The 16,668-nt window shown below is 40.7% G+C and overlaps 1 pseudogene; it reads left to right on the top strand.

Annotated features, from left to right (window-relative positions):
• Nucleotides 1–751: 751 nt before the first annotated feature.
• Nucleotides 752–15,653, top strand: LOC126625180 (ABC transporter C family member 10-like; annotated as a pseudogene).
• The last annotated feature ends 1,015 nt before the right edge of the window (nt 15,654–16,668 follow it).

Raw genomic sequence — 16,668 nt, 5'->3', positions numbered from 1 at the left:
CTCATCTAACGGTGATAAATATGATGGTGAGTATACACCATACTAAATGGTGGTGAGCAAAAATGCATTCAATTTTTTGTACCACATTTTCATATTATCTTAGGTGGCATCTGATGTGGACAGTCATATCATTTAAATTAAGTAGATTTTTAAATTTAATTAAACATTATTTAATGAACCAATAATAAAAAAATAATTAATTAAATGATAATTGTGGTATACAAAATTTTTCTCTTTTCTTCCTCTCTCACTGCTGGGTATACTGAATGATTGCTGCTTTTCTTAAATCTGCATCTGGGTTTCCCCAATGAAGAAACTGTTAATCTTGTAAAAGAAGTTCTATAACATTTCTGATAGTAAAGGATTCGAGAGGTTTGACAGAGGAAGAAGAGAGAGAAGTAAAATTGTATCAAATGTATTTCTTCTTATTTTTTTAATGTGAAAGCAACTGTACATGAGTATTTATACAACAAACATATCATACTAAACTAGCAACTACTCTTAATCCTTTGACACTTGTCATCATCTAACCCATTTACTTAATATCTCTAACAGAAACCATAAAACCCAGTGGGTTTTCCCTCTCTTTTTCTATGTTCTTCCATGTGTTCCTATGTGGTCATGGTTAAGCCACGTTAACATTTTATATTATTATTTATTTTTACCTTATTATCTTTATAAAAAAATAATATCAAATGTTGACGTGGTGACCACACAAAACAGGGGACATGGGAAAGGGCGTGGAAAAAAAGAAGGGCTGACAATCCTTGTCCATTCACCCTTCCGACCAAGAAGTTTGCTCCAATGGCGGCTCTTACCCACCAATTTTCATGGCTTTTAATGCACAATGAAAGCTGAGTTTTGAGAATTTTCATCATTAAGTGTGCTATTTTTCATAGTTTTGTTCTCTCATCTGAATCCCTATTGAAAAATTTGCAGAACCCACCAAATCTCATGCATTTCTATATCCAATGAAATCTGGATTTACAAAGTTTCATTATTTGGTGTGTTTGTTCTGCATGCTTTGTTCTTTGAAAGAGGTCCAATTTTATAGTCCATCTTTTGAAATAGGTCTAATTTTTAGTGGTTTTTAACTTTTGAAATAGGACCAGTTTTTAGTCCAATTGGACCATAACATATTGAAATCTTCGTTTACATTTGTATGCACTTGCTGGTGGTAGGTGAAGCAACAAGTATATTAATGAGAGATCTGAGAGAGTTCAGGTGAATGGTGAGCAGCTCAAGGTGAATCAAAGGGCCGACCTTGATACTTGAGGATGATCTGTGATGCACTTGTAAAGCATTGAAGCCTCCTTCCCAGACCTAGTAACTTAGAGAAGAAAGTTATATACCAGGAGGTAGGAGGGCTGATTAATTTGCTAGTGAGTTTGAGAGCACTAAGATTTTCATGTAAGTGATCTACACAACGCTACTACTGCAATCATTTTATAATTGTGTGTGTTTTCATGCTCTAGCTTTATACATATGTTTTGTTTTTTCTTCTGCAGCAACCAATTTTCACTTTTTTCAGGCAATTTCTTTAAATTCTTGATGTAGTCTTTTTGTTTGGAAGATAGATAAGTGATAGATATGGTTACAACTGAAAGGGAGAAAACATGATTCGAGTCATAGAACATTATAGCAGCACCTTAGGGGATGGCATAGCCTTAAATAATAGGGGCGAGGTCCAAACGAAGAAAGGCTTACGGTGGATACCTAGGCACCCAGAGACGAGGAAAGATGTGGTAAGCGACGAAATGCTTCGGGGAGTTGAAAATAAGTGTAGATCCGGAAATTCCTGGGTGAGCCAGACTACACATAAGTACCCGGACTGGCTGACTAGCAACCTACTCCTTTACCCCACTCATAGAAATTGGAAGGAGCCAGAATCCCCCTCCTTCAATCCCCCTACGCACCCGAAACAATAGAACCCTAATTACTAAGATTCTAGATGCATTTAGGTACAATAGAACTTCTCAGATTACATTTACAGATGTTCCCTAAATTTTGTGTTTGGTAAAATATTACCTGAGTTACATGACCCTTTACCACAGTAGTGGAAAAATGTTGAGCCCCTTGTATGACGGCATGGGTTCAAACCCTGTCGGTGGCTAATCTAACATCTAATCTAACAAAATCTACCAACAACAACAACAACAACAACAAAGCCTTTTCCCACTAAGTGGGGTCAGCTATATGAATCCTAGAACGCCATTGCGCTCGGTTTTGTGTCATGTCCTCCGTTAGATCCAAGTACTCGAGTCTTTTCTTAGGGTCTCTTCCAAAGTTTTCCTAGGTCTTCCTCTACCCCTTCGGCCCTGAACCTCTGTCCCGTAGTCACATTTTCGAACCGGAGCGTCAGTGGGCCTTCTTTGCACATGTCCAAACCATCGGAACCGATTTTCTCTCATATTTCCTTCAATTTTGGCTACTCCTACTTTACCTCGGATATCCTCATTCCCAATCTTATCCTTTCTCGTGTGCCCATACATCCCACGAAGCATCCTCATCTCCGCTACACCCATTTTGTGTACGTGTTGATGCTTCACCGCCCAACATTCTGTGCCATACAACATCGCTGGCCTTATTGCCGTCCTATAAAATTTTCCCTTGAGCTTCAGTGGCCTACGACGGTCACACAACACGCCGGATGCACTCTTACACTTCATCCATCCAGCTTGTATTCTATGGTTGAGATCTCCATCTAATTCTCCGTTCTCTTGCAAGATAGATCCTAGGTAGCGAAAACGGTCACTTTTTGTGATCTTCGCTAGATTGCTCCGGTCATTAGTGTGGATAAGTATATAAATGGATAGAGATAGGAAAGCAAACACAAGATGTACGTGGTTCACCCATATTGGCTACGTCCACGGAATAGAGGAGTTCTCATTAATTGTGAAGGGTTTACACAAGTACATAGGTTCAAGCTCTCGTTTAGTGAGTACAAAGTGAATGATTTAGTACAAATGACATTAGGAAATATTGTGGGAGAATGATCTCGTAAGATGTGGCATCTTTTCTGGAAGTACTCTTCCTCCATCCAGGGGTGGTATCTGTAACTGGTGGAGATGCACAAGGTAATGTATCAATTTCACTTGAAGCTTACTTGTAGTTTCAGGCTTGGTCAAGCGCGATACAAACCATGTAATAGGAGTCCCCCAAGTCGCCGAGCTAGGGGATCTGCTGAAAGAGGTGACAGACAAGGTAAGCAATCAAAGCTCCGGCTGATTGTTCACATTCTCCCTATCTTGCAGGCAGCATAAAGGATAAAGAGAAGAAAAATGAGAAGAGATGATATGGGATACTTTTGCTTTTGAAGAAGTAACTTTCCACAGGCTTATTCTTGAACTGGGCTGGAGGGTTTTCTGGTTTCCTCCAGAGTATAAGGCCGATTGAAGAATTTGAGGGTCAAAACAAGTCCATCAAATCTAGAGTACGTTCGACCCTGCTGATATGGGATACTTTTGCTTTTGACAGAGTAGTGGATGTATCAGCACGTGTGCTGTTACGCTTGTCTCCATATGCTTCCTTGTATCATTCTCACTTGCCCTATCTGTTCCTCAGGCAGATGCGGTATCTTCCCTGGAAGCATAAGATGTTGAAGATGAGTACTCGAGAGCAATGCCAAGTAAGTAATCAGGTAAGGGGTTCCAGGCAGTCAGTTCCTGGCTGGAAGCTTGATTCCAAGTGCTGACTGATTGCTCTCTTTCTCCTTGTCTTGCAGGTAAGAACAAGGCCAATGGAAAAGACAGGGAAAAAGCATGATATGGGATACTCTTGCTTTTAACCCTGATGATATGAGATATTCTTGCTCTAGTATAGCTTGTTTACAGAGGTATTATCGGGGGGAAAGAAAGCTGAATATTTCGAAAGGCTTTGTTGGGAGTGCCCTCTCAGATAAGAGGAAGGGTTGAGCATTTTTGCAGGTCTGCCTGTCCGTTGGGGATGGAGGTCGACATATATAGGAGTCTCCCTAACATCAAGTAATAATGCTATTCCTTTACCCTGCTTGGTCATAGCACGGTAGTGGGAGCTGCTAGCTTCACATGTTTTAACTCTATCAGAGCACTTTGAAAAAGTGGTCTGTGGTATCTGGAAAGCTGATGTTGCATGTGAAGATTACAGACAAGCTTTATCCAAGGAGATCCAGCTCTTGAAGTTGGGAAAGTGGTGCCTCTTCGGTTTTCGAACAAGCAATCCTGTCGGGGATCTGGCTCTCGAGATTCGGAGAACGATGCCTCTTCGATTTTTGAGAAAGCAATCCTGCTGGGGGTCTGGCTCTCGAGATTCGGAGAGCGGTGTCTCTTCGATTTTTGAGAAAGTAATCATGTTGGGAGTCTGGCTCTCGAGATTCGGAGGGCAGTGCCTCTTCGATTTTGGAGCAAGCAATCTTGTTGGGAGTGTTTTCTCGAATGTGAGTAAAGGTTGGGCATGTTTGCTAGTCTACCTTGCCACGAAGCACAGAGGTTGACACACAGGGACTTTCCAAATATCCAGCAGTGGTACTGTTCCTTTACCCTCTCTTCGATTTTTGAGAAAGTAATCATGTTGGGAGTCTGGCTCTCGAGATTCGGAGGGCGGTGCCTCTTCGATTTTGGAGCAAGCAATCTTGTTGGGAGTATTTTCTCGAATGTGAGTAAAGGTTGGGCATGTTTGCTAGTCTACCTTGCCACGAAGCACAGAGGTTGACACACCGGGACTTTCCAATTATCTTGCAGTGGTACTATTCCTTTACCCTTGTGGGTAATAATATGGTAGCTAGACCTTCAAAATTTATGTGTCTAAACTTTGTTAGTGTTGTTTCTTTGCTATTCTTTTACCCTTCTTGGTCAGAGCGATGTAGTGGGAGCTGCAAGCTTCACGTGTCTCAACTTTGTCAGAGAACTTTGGCAAAGTTATCTGTGGTACCCATGAGCTACTGTTGCGTGTGGGAAGTGGGTGATTGAACAGTACGATTCATGTGCTTTCTACTTCGCCAGAAATGTTCGACAGAATGCCCATAATTTCCGCAAAGCTGAGTGTGCGTGTGATAGGTGCTGACAAGGCTGGAAGAGTAGGTGCCTCTTCGATTTCTGAGATCGGCCCTCGTGGTCTTTGAGCAGCCCAACTTTTGAGAAAGCAAGCCTCTTCGATTTCTGAGATTGGCCTTCGTGGTATTTGAGCAGCCCAGCTTTTGAGAAAGCAAACGCTTCTTCGATTTCTGAGATCGACCCTCGTGGTCTCTGAGCAGCCCAGCTTTGAGAAAGCAAACGCCTCTTCGATTTTTGAAGCTTCGTTGAGTGCAGATTTTTATAGGGGCTGACATTAAGTTCCAAAGCACACTTGAATATCCACCAGTAGAAGCTTCATTCTTGCACTTCTAAGATCTTGATTTGTCCGACCTCTTCTCTCTTCAACACCTTTGAAAATGTCTGGCCCCTCCGACCGTCGTTTTGACTTGAACCTTATTGAAGAGGCAGCCCCGCCTTCTCCAGACAACATATGGCGCCCATCCTTCGTCTCCCATACTGGTCCTCTTACCGTTGGGGATTCCGTGATGAAGAATGATATGACCGCTGCAGTAGTGGCCATGAACCTTCTCACTCCCAAAGATAACAGACTACTTTCCAAACGGTCTGATGAGTTGGTTGTTAAGGATTCTCTGGCTCTCAGTGTTCAGTGTGCAGATTCTGTGTCTAATATGGCCCAACGCCTATTTGCTCGAACCCGCCAAGTTGAATCATTGGCGGCTGAAGTGATGAGTCTCAAACAGGAGATTAGAGGGCTCAAGCATGAGAATAAACAGTTGCACCGGCTCGCACATGACTATGCTACAAACATGAAGAGGAAGCTTAAACAGATGAAGGAATCTGATGGTCAGGTTTTACTTGATCATCAGAGATTTGTGGGTTCGTTCCAAAGGCATTTATTGCCTTCGTCTTCTGGGGCTGTACCGCGTAATGAAGCTCCAAATGATCAACCTCTAATGCCTCCTCCTTCTAGGGTTCTGTCCAGTACTGAGGCTCCGAATGATCCCCCTCCGGTGCCTTCTCTTTCTGGGGCTCTACCGACTGCTGAGACTTCTCCTAAGCAACCTTTGTGAAGGCTCTCTCTTGTTTGTTTATTTTGACTCAAGTATATGTACATATTTGTAACTTATCAGGGATATCAATAAATAAGCTTTCCTTCATTTCAACGTATTGTGTTAAATACACCAAAGCCTTCTTCGCTAAGTTCTTTGAATTTTCTTTTGTTGAAGCTTGTATGTTGAAGCTTTGTGAGTGGAGCATGTAGGTTGAGGTAGTGTTCCCTTAATTTCCCGAGTGAGGAAAACTTCTCGGTTGGAGACTTGGAAAATCCAAGTCACTGAGTGGGATCGGCTATATGAATCTTAGAACGCCATTGTGTTCTGTCCTGTGTCATGTCCTCCGTTAGATCCAAGTACTCTAAGTCTTTTCTTAGGGTCTCTTCCAAAGTTTTCCTAGGTCTTCCTCTACCCCTTCGGCCCTGAACCTCTGTCCCATAGTCGCATCTTCTAATCGGAGCGTCAGTAGGCCTTCTTTGCACATGTCCAAACCACTGTAACCGATTTTCTCTCATCTTTCCTTCAATTTCGGCTACTCCTACTTTACCCCGGATATCCTCATTCCTAATCTTATCCTTTCTTGTGTGCCCACACATCCAACGAAGCATCCTCATCTCCGCTACACCCATTTTGTGTACGTGTTGATGCTTCACCGCCCAACATTCTGTGCCATACAGCATCGCCGGCCTTATTGTCGTCCTATAAAATTTTCCCTTGAGCTTCAGTGGCATACGGCGGTCACACAACACGCCGGATGCACTCTTCCACTTCATCCATCCAGCTTGTATTTTATGGTTGAGATCTCCATCTAATTCTCCGTTCTTTTGCAAGATAGATCCTAGGTAATGAAAACGGTCGCTCTTTGGTATTTCTTGATCTCCGATCCTCACCCCTAACTAGTTTTGGCCTCCATTTGCACTGAACTTGCACTCCATATATTCTGTCTTTGATCGGCTTAGGCGAAGACCTTTAGATTCCAACACTTCTCTCCAAAGGTTAAGCTTTGCATTTACCCCTTCCTGAGTTTCATCTATCAACACTATATCGTCTGCGAAAAGCATACACCAAGGAATATCATCTTGAATATGTCCTGTTAACTCATCCATTACCAACGCAAAAAGGTAAGGACTTAAGGATGAGCCTTGATGTAATCCTACAGTTATGGGAAAGCTTTCGGTTTGTCCTTCATGAGTTCTTACGGCAGTCTTTGCTCCTTCATACATATCCTGTATAGCTTGGATATATGTTATTCGTACTCCTTTCTTCTCTAAAATCCTCCAAAGAATGTCTCTTGGGACCCTATCATACGCTTTTTCCAAATCTATAAAGACCATGTGTAAATCTTTTTTCCCATCTCTATATCTTTCCATCAATCTTCGTAAGAGATAGATTGCCTCCATGGTTGAGCGCCCTGGCATGAACCCGAATTGGTTGTCCGAAACCCGTGTCTCTTGCCTCAATCTATGCTCAATGACTCTCTCCCAGAGCTTCATTGCATGACTCATTAGCTTAATACCCCTATAGTTCATGCAATTTTGTACATCGCCCTTATTCTTGTAGATAGGCACCAAAGTGCTCGTTCGCCACTCATTTGGCATCTTCTTCGTTTTCAAAATCCTATTGAAAAGGTCAGTGAGCCATGTTATACCTGTCTCTCCCAAAACTTTCCACACTTCGATTGGTATATCGTCTGGGCCTACTGCTTTTCTATGCTTCATCTTCTTCAAAGCTACAACCACTTTTTCCTTCCGGATTCTACGATAAAAAGAGTAGTTTCTACACTCTTCTGAGTTACTCAACTCCCCTAAAGAAGCACTCCTTTCATGTCCTTTATTGAAAAGATTATGAAAATAACCTTTCCATCTGTCTTTAACCGCGTTCTCTGTAGCAAGAACCTTTCCATCCTCATCCTTGATGCACCTCACTTGGTTTAGGTCCCTTGTCTTCTTTTCCCTTGCTCTAGCTAATTTATAGACATCCAACTCTCATTCTTTGGTATCTAGTCGCTTATACATATCGTCATAAGCCGCTAACTTAGCTTCTCTCACAGCTTTCTTCGCCTCTTGCTTCGCTTTTCTATACCTTTCACCATTTTCATCAGTCCTATCCTTGTATAAGGCTTTACAACATTCCTTCTTAGCCTTCACCTTTGTTTGTACCTCCTCATTCCACCACCAAGATTCCTTTTGGTGTGGGGCAAAGCCCTTGGACTCTCCTAATACCTCTTTTGCTACTTTTCGGATACAACTAGCCATGGAATCCCACATTTGGTTAGCTTCCCCCTCTCTATCCCACACACACTGGGTGATTACTTTCTCTTTGAAAATGGCTTGTTTTTCTTCTTTTAGATTCCACCATCTAGTCCTTGGGCACTTCCAAGTCTTGTTCTTTTTTCTCACTCTTTTGATATGTACATCCATCACCAACAAGCGATGTTGATTAGCCACGCTCTCTCCTGGTATAACTTTGCAATCCTTACAAGTTATACGATCCCCTTTCCTCATTAGAAGAAAATCTATTTGTGTTTTTGACGATCCACTCTTGTAGGTGATCACATGTTCTTCTCTCTTCTTAAAGAAGGTGTTGGCTAAGAAGAGATCATATGCCATTGCAAAATCCAAGATAGCTTCCCCATCCTCGTTTCTCTCCCCAAAACCATGGCCACCATGAAAACTTCCATAGTTGCCTGTCTCCCTGCCCACGTGTCCATTTAAATCTCCTCCTATAAATAACTTCTCCGTCTGAGCAATTCCTTGCACCAAGTCTCCAAGGTCTTCCCAAAATTTCTCCTTCGAACTCGTATCCAACCCTACTTGAGGTGCGTACGCACTAATCACATTGATAAGTTCTTGTCCTATTACAATCTTGATTGCCATGATTCTATCTCCTACCCTCTTGACATCTACAACATCTTGTGTCAAGGTCTTGTCCACGATGATGCCAACACCGTTTCTCGTTCTATTTGTGCCCGAATACCATAGTTTAAAACCTGAGTTTTCTAGATCCTTTGCCTTACGACCAACCCACTTAGTTTCTTGTAGGCACATAATATTTATCCTTCTCCTCACCATAACTTCTACTACTTCCATAGATTTTCCCGTCAAGGTTCCTATATTCCACGTTCCTAAATGCATTTTGCTCTCTTGAACTCTACCCTTCTGTCCTAGCTTCTTCACCCTTCCCCGTCTAATAGGATCAAAGTACTTCTTTTGTGTGTCCCGTGTAAAGTTGATAGGAGCATATGCTCCCAAACAACTTTGAGTGGAGTCGTTCGAAAAGAAGTTTCTATAGCCCCCTTGCTCATTTAGCACTGCATCCGGGTGCCGATGGAGATACAGCGACCCTTGCTCACTTATCACTGTGCTCGGGCCACACAGCACTCCAAAAAAATATTACCTTAGTTACTGAACAACATGAATGAATATCAGTTTCAATTTTGTGATTTTATCTTCTACCACGTCTGCTTAAGCCTTAAACCATGGTTTTAAGATGCAGCTTCTTTCCTCCTCTCAAATTCTTTTTTTCCTTTGTAATTGTGCAGATTTTTATATTCACAGAGAAACACCATGGCAGAGGTTTTCTGGACCATCTTCTGCAACAGTTCCGATTGTTCGACTGAGTCTGGAGCTGATTGCACTTCGGGTTTTTTATCCATTATCGATCCAGACTCATGCATCAACAATATTTTGGTCATTGCAGTTGACATCTTACTTCTGTTTATATTGTTATGTTTCTTCATATATAGATTGTCATCAAATAAAATAGCACCATCTCAGTCTCACACCATCTCTGCATTGTCAATTGTCTCAGCCAGCCTTAATTCTGGTTTGGCTTTTGCCTGCTTGGGGTTTGGGATATGGACAATCGTCGACAAAGTAAATACCGATCAGACTGTTTTACCTCTCCATGGATGGCTAGTTTTGTTCTTTCAAGGGTTCACATGGTTACTTCTGAGTTTAACCATAACCCTGAAAAAACCACTCTCTCCACAAATTGTCATCACGAAATTTGTTTCGATTCTTGCCTTCTTGTTTGCGGCTTTTCTTTGCAGTTCATCGATTTGGGAAGCTGTTGTGGATGAGGCAGTGTCATTTCAGTTTGTTGTAAACATTTTATATTTCCCCGGATCGATTCTCTTTCTCTTTACTGCATTTCAAGGAAGCAGTAATGTAAAACTTGATACAGAAATCCATGATGATGCTTTCTACACGCCTTTGCAAGGGGATGAATCGGACGTCAGAGGTGAAATCAGTTCAAATGACAACGTAACCCCTTTTGCAAAAGCAGGGTTATTCAGTACATTGTCATTTTGGTGGCTGAATCCACTGATGAAGAAAGGCAAGAAAAAGCTTCTTGAGAATGAAGATATTCCACAACTGCGAGAGGCTGATCGAGCAAGAACGTGCTACTCAATATTTATGGAGCAACTGGACAAACGGAGGAAGAAGAGTTGCGCATCAGATAACTCTTCCATTTTGTCCATAATTTTTTTATGCCAGAGGAAGGCTATTTTGATAACGGGGTTCTTTGCATTGATCAAGGTTCTAACCCTGAGTAGCGGCCCACTGTTTCTCATGGCCTTCATTGACGTTGCTGAAGGCAATGCAGCTTTTAAATATGAGGGTTATGCACTCACTCTAGGTCTCTTCATCTCAAAAATCTTGGAGTCACTATCAGAGAGGCAATGGAACTTTAGAACAAGATTGATTGGGCTCCAAGTAAGATCAGTGGTCTCTGCTGCAATATATCAGAAGCAACTAAGACTCTCGAATTCTGCCAAGATGACTCACTCTCCTGGTGAGATAGTGAATTATGTAGCGGTGGATGCTTATAAAGTTGGTGAATTTCCATACTGGTTTCATCAAATATGGTCCACAAGCCTTCAGATGTGCCTTGCATTACTTATTGTTTACTTCTGTGTCGGGCTGGCAATTGTTGCAGCCCTCATTGTACTTATATTGACTATGGTGGCAAGCTTTCCGTTGGCAAAGTTGCAGCACAAGTACCAAACAAAGCTCATGGCAGCACAAAATAGGAGGCTGAAGACCAGTACCGAAGCGCTTTCAAATATGAAGATCTTGAAGCTGTATTCTTGGGAGACAAATTTCAAGAATGTTATCGAAGGGTTAAGAAGAGAAGAATTGAAATGGTTAGCTCAAGTGATGTTTCAAAAGGGGTATTATAATGTTCTATTCTGGGCATCTCCTCTTTTGGTCTCCACAGTTACTTTTTGGGCATGCTACTTCCTCGGAATTACACTTTCTTCAAGTAATGTTTTCACACTTCTAGCAACATTGCGGATTGTTCAGGAGCCAATTAGGCTGTTCCCAGATGTTTTTGGAGCATTTATTGAAGCAAAGGTTTCATTATCTCGGATTGTGAAGTTCCTTGATGAACCAGAGTTGGAGAATAGACATACGAAAGATAGCAGTGGCAAAGAGGTTGAGCATTCCATTTTATGTAGATGTTCAGAAATTTCATGGTCTACTAGTGCTACAAAGGCTACATTAAGGAACATAAATTTGGTGGTGAAACCGGGGGAAAAAGTAGCAATTTGTGGAGAGGTTGGCTCTGGTAAATCAACCCTGTTAGCTGCAATTCTCGGAGAAGTTCCACGCATTGGTGGCGTTGTAAGTAACCAAATCACTTGGAGTAATTATTCTTCCAATTATTATAGATGGGAAGCCTTACTTAGATATTCTGACTGCCTATTTTTACAGGTTCAAGTATACGGGAAGATAGCATATGTTTCTCAGTCTGCATGGATCCAAACCGGAACTATACAAGAAAATATTCTGTTTGGTTCTGCCATGGACAATGTTAGATACCAAGAAACAGTTAGCAAGTGTTCTTTAGTGAAGGACTTTGAGATGCTTCCATTCCGCGATCTCACTCAGATAGGAGAAAGAGGTGTCAATCTAAGTGGTGGGTAGAAGCAGCGCATTCAACTTGCACGTGCACTCTATCAAAATGCTGATGTCTACCTCTTGGATGACCCTTTCAGTGCAGTTGATGCCCATACAGCGACAAGTCTATTCAATGTAGCACTTCTTTTTGTGCCTCACTCTAATAATGAATGATGATATTGTCTTTCTTTTTTCTTTTTTTTTTTTCAAATTTCTCCAGTGAAAGCTAATGCGACTTTTCCAGGAATATGTCATGGGAGCTCTAGCGGAGAAGACGGTTTTGCTTGTGACACACCAAGTCGACTTCCTTCCAGCTTTTAATTCGATATTGGTATTTAAGAACTTTTTTACATGGGTTTACTGATACCATTCTTCTTAATCCGTTCGACAATCAACTAGGTAAGTCCCATATGTAACATAATTTTTCTTCACAGTTGATGAGTTCAGGGAAAATTTTAAGAGCAGCTCCTTATGAAGAGTTGCTGGCTTCTTGTCCTGAGTTCCAAGACCTCATTAATGCACACAATGACACTGCTGGTTCTAGAAGCCAAGTTGAATATGCTTCTCCCGGAAAACATAAACTACCCAGGGAGGAGATTGAGAAATTTACCACCGAATTACCGTATGAAGAATCTTCAGGAGATCAATTGATTAAGCAAGAAGAGAGAGAAACAGGAGATACTGGTTTCAAGCCATACATCCAGTATTTGAAGCCGAGCAGGGGATTTTTCCATTTCTCCATGGCCATTGGCGTCCACTCCATTTTCATACTTGGGCAACTAGCTCAAGTTTATTGGTTGGCTTTAAAGCTGCAGGATTATAGCGTGTCAAGAGAAAAACTCTTCGGTGTTTATTCTGTGATCATGTGTCTAATGATACTCGCTTTGGTCATTCGAACTTTCTGTGTGGTCTACTTGGGATGTGGGGCATCAAACTCCATTTTTCAAACCCTGCTGAACTCTCTTTTCCGAGCACCAATGTTGTTTTATGACTCGACACCTTTGGGAAGGATACTTAGTCGAGTAAGACTTAAAGAGTTTGAAAAACTGTTTTTAAAAGATATTCTTTTAAGTAAGCTATTGGAACTAACATTAACATCTGCATCGACTCTTTTGTTTAGGTATCCAATGATATGAATGTCATTGATCTTGAAGTACCTTTCAAGCTGATTATTGCAATTTCGGGAATTCTGAACACATATAGCATATTTTTAGTATTGGTTTTCCGTACTTGGCCCGTTGTGTTTCTGATTATTCCCACAATTTATATTACAATATTTTTACAGGTACTGCACTATGAGAAACATTCTTGTTTAGTTCTTCAATGATTTCCTTACATTCTTGTTTAGTTCTAAGCATAAAGTATTCTATTTGATTTTCCTTTCTACAAACAGAATTACTACTTTGCTTCGGCCAAAGAGTTGATGCGAATGAATGGCACAACTAAGTCTGCCCTTGCAAGCCACCTTGCTGAATCTATCGCTGGAGCCTTGACAATCCGAGCTTTTGGACAGGAGGATCGGTTCTTGTCAAAAAATTTGAAACTTATTGATGCAAATGCTGCTACTGACTTCAATAGATTTTCTGCAAATGAATGGTTGATAGGAAGGCTTGAGCTGGTATGCGCTATCATTCTTTCAGCCTCAGCACTTGCCATTACTTTGATTCAGTTCGACACTTCTTCCACTGGTTGGTAAACACTAGCATCCACCATCATATTTTCCTCAGAACTTTAAACAATTCAGTTTACCATCTGTGGTGCATCGTTTACATTTCAAGTGTCGTGCCCCTAATTAAACCATTCTGCTTAATCTTTTTACAGGATTTGTTGGCATGGTACTATCCTATGGTCTTTCATTGAATGTATTCGTCGTAATTGCTGTCCAATTTCAGTGCATGCTTGCAAATTCAATCATATCTGTTGAAAGGGTAGAACAATACATGCATATTCCTAGTGAAGCTCCGGAAGTAATAGAAGAGAACCGACCTATGCGCAATTGGCCTACTGTTGGCAAGGTGGAAATACATGATCTAAAGGTTAGTGCAACAGAAAATTTACAGAAAAGTATAACTCTAACAATGCCCGGAACTTGTGTATGATATGTAATGAAACTTATGCAGGTAAGATATAGGCCAAATGCTCCGCTAGTTCTTCGTGGGATAAATTGTACAATTGAAGGAGGTGACAAAATTGGTATTGTTGGCCGGACTGGAAGTGGGAAGACTACTCTTATTAGCATTTTGTTTCGTCTGGTAGAGCCTACAGAAGGAAAGGTCATAGTGGATGACTATGACATTTGCACAATTGGACTTCATGATTTAAGATCATGTTTTGGGATCATACCACAAGATCCGACTCTGTTCAGTGGATCTGTGAGATTCAATCTAGACCCCTTATCAAAGTATACCGATCATCAAATATGGGAAGTAAGGTTTTTGCCATGAAATTAGCGTTTCAAAACAACCATTTGACATTGAAGATATGTCAACATTGAGTATTTAGCAAGATGTAAACACAGCTTTACACTAACCTTTTTATTCTAACTTAATTTATCTTCCATCAATGTTTAAAAGGTTCTTGAGAAATGTCAGTTGCGAGAGGCCGTTCAAGAAAAGGAAGACGGCCTTGATTCTTCAGGTAATAAACTCAGTCTGTCTCATAGGAGTGCTTTTTGGTGTCAACGAAACATCGTTATTATCTGAAATTGTCTATAAAACAAGAGGTAATTAAAAACTTGGACATCAGTTGTACAAGATGGAACAAACTGGAGCATGGGACAACGACAACTATTCTGTTTGGGACGTGCTTTGTTGAAGAGGAGCCGAATACTGGTGCTCGATGAAGCCACTGCATCAATGGACAATACAACAGACGCTATTCTGCAGAAAACTATTAGAACAGAATTTGCAGACTGCACTGTAATAACCGTGGCTCATAGGATACCAACCGTGATGGACTGTACTAAAGTGCTTGCAATTAGTGATGGTAAGCATTTCTTTTGCTACAAATATCTTATTTAAGTTGTTTTAGTTGTTAATTAGCGAAATGCACAATGACAGGGAGATTGGTGGAGTATGATGAGCCAAAGAAGCTGATGAGGAATGAGGGATCACTATTTGGGCAGCTAGTCAAGGAATATTGGTCTCGTGCTGGTGCTGCTAATGCTGGCATCCGCTCAGAAGATAGAATCAATTAAACTGAAAAATTATTTTTCTTTAGCATCATGCCATAAGCTGTTGGGATTGCTTAATTACTTTAAAGAGTAAGGAGGAGAGTGAAAGGGTGATGGCATCCAACTAGAGCCAACAAAAAATTAAGGGCACCTACTGAAACACTTTCCATCCCTCTAAGGGCAACCTGCGTTCAATACTAGTTGTTACGTTACGCTGCCATTTAAGGTTGAGGTTTCATTATTCCGAAAGTTTACAATCTAAACTCTAAATCCTAATGTGATTAGGTGTTGAGATTTTAATTTTTTTTTTCTAAGAAACAATAATATCTACACTAAAGGGGTGGGGAGTGGTCTAAGCCTTACAATGGGTTTGCTATAATAATGTGGTTCAATTTCGTTTTTAGCAACAATTGAACCTAAAACCTCTCACTTTCAAGTGAAGAGAAATATCAATTAGACCGTTGTACTGAGTGGCTCTTGGACCAAATGCTGATATTGTGTTGTTTCTTTATATCGTCGGAAGAGTCCAACTATATTTTTTAGCAGATTTAGGTTTATTTTCATAATCTTGCCGATTTTGGAAGGTCATAGTGGATTAATTCATTAAGAAAATTGCATATGAATTGTTCTGGTCTATTGAGGAACTGCTGATAAATGAAACAAAAGATCGAGGAAAGTGAGTAGTTTATTTAATTCTCTACTGATTAATAATACTTGACTCTTTACATATAAGGAGTCATTCCTGATGCAAGGAAACCTATAAGAAGAGTGATGAATTAGGAATGGGAATCGTAGCTCAGGGACTCGACCGGAACTAGAGCGGAGCAAAGTATTTGCTGGAAGATTTTACAACATTCAAAGTCTAACTGGCAGGCCATTTTGTACGGTACTTATAAAAGGCTTACAATATTAAGACTTCTAGTTTCTATGGGACTAACAATCTCCAACAGTAACTTGAAAATTTCTAAGCCACAACTTAATTAAGCCTTCTCCCTCTAATGTGCATGAGCTGGCATTTAATGGCCTTTGTCTGCTCCATCAATTCCATGAGGATTTTCACCGCACTGATGAAAGTTGAGGTTCTAAAACCAATTGGCAATAAGGTGTAGTTCAATTACTTATAAAACATGCAACGTCCCTTGTTTTTCCAATATGGGATTCATACTCTCAACAAGTACAAACATTATAATTTCAACCGTTCATTCTCCTCATCATCTGGAAAAAATTCATTTAATTTGGATATAGTTTACCTGTCCATATGTGTCGAACTAATCAATAGTCATGATAACCATTAATATCCTCATGATTAACCGTGAACTTGTTTGATTTATATGAATGACTAAACAGTCTTTATTAGATTATTATAAAGAGAATAAATGGTTCAGATTAAGACACTTTTATGGTGAAATGAATAATACCACATCGCCATGTAAAGAATGACCGAAAGAGTCAAGCAGTGTCCATCAAAACAGGTCATGGCACGAAATGGATACGCAATCCGGCCATGCCCGAAGGGGTTTATTCCC

The sequence above is a fragment of the Malus sylvestris genome, chromosome 6 (assembly GCF_916048215.2).
Source record: "Malus sylvestris chromosome 6, drMalSylv7.2, whole genome shotgun sequence".
Taxonomy (NCBI): Eukaryota; Viridiplantae; Streptophyta; class Magnoliopsida; order Rosales; family Rosaceae; genus Malus; species Malus sylvestris.
This window is presented reverse-complemented; position numbering and strand designations above follow the sequence as displayed.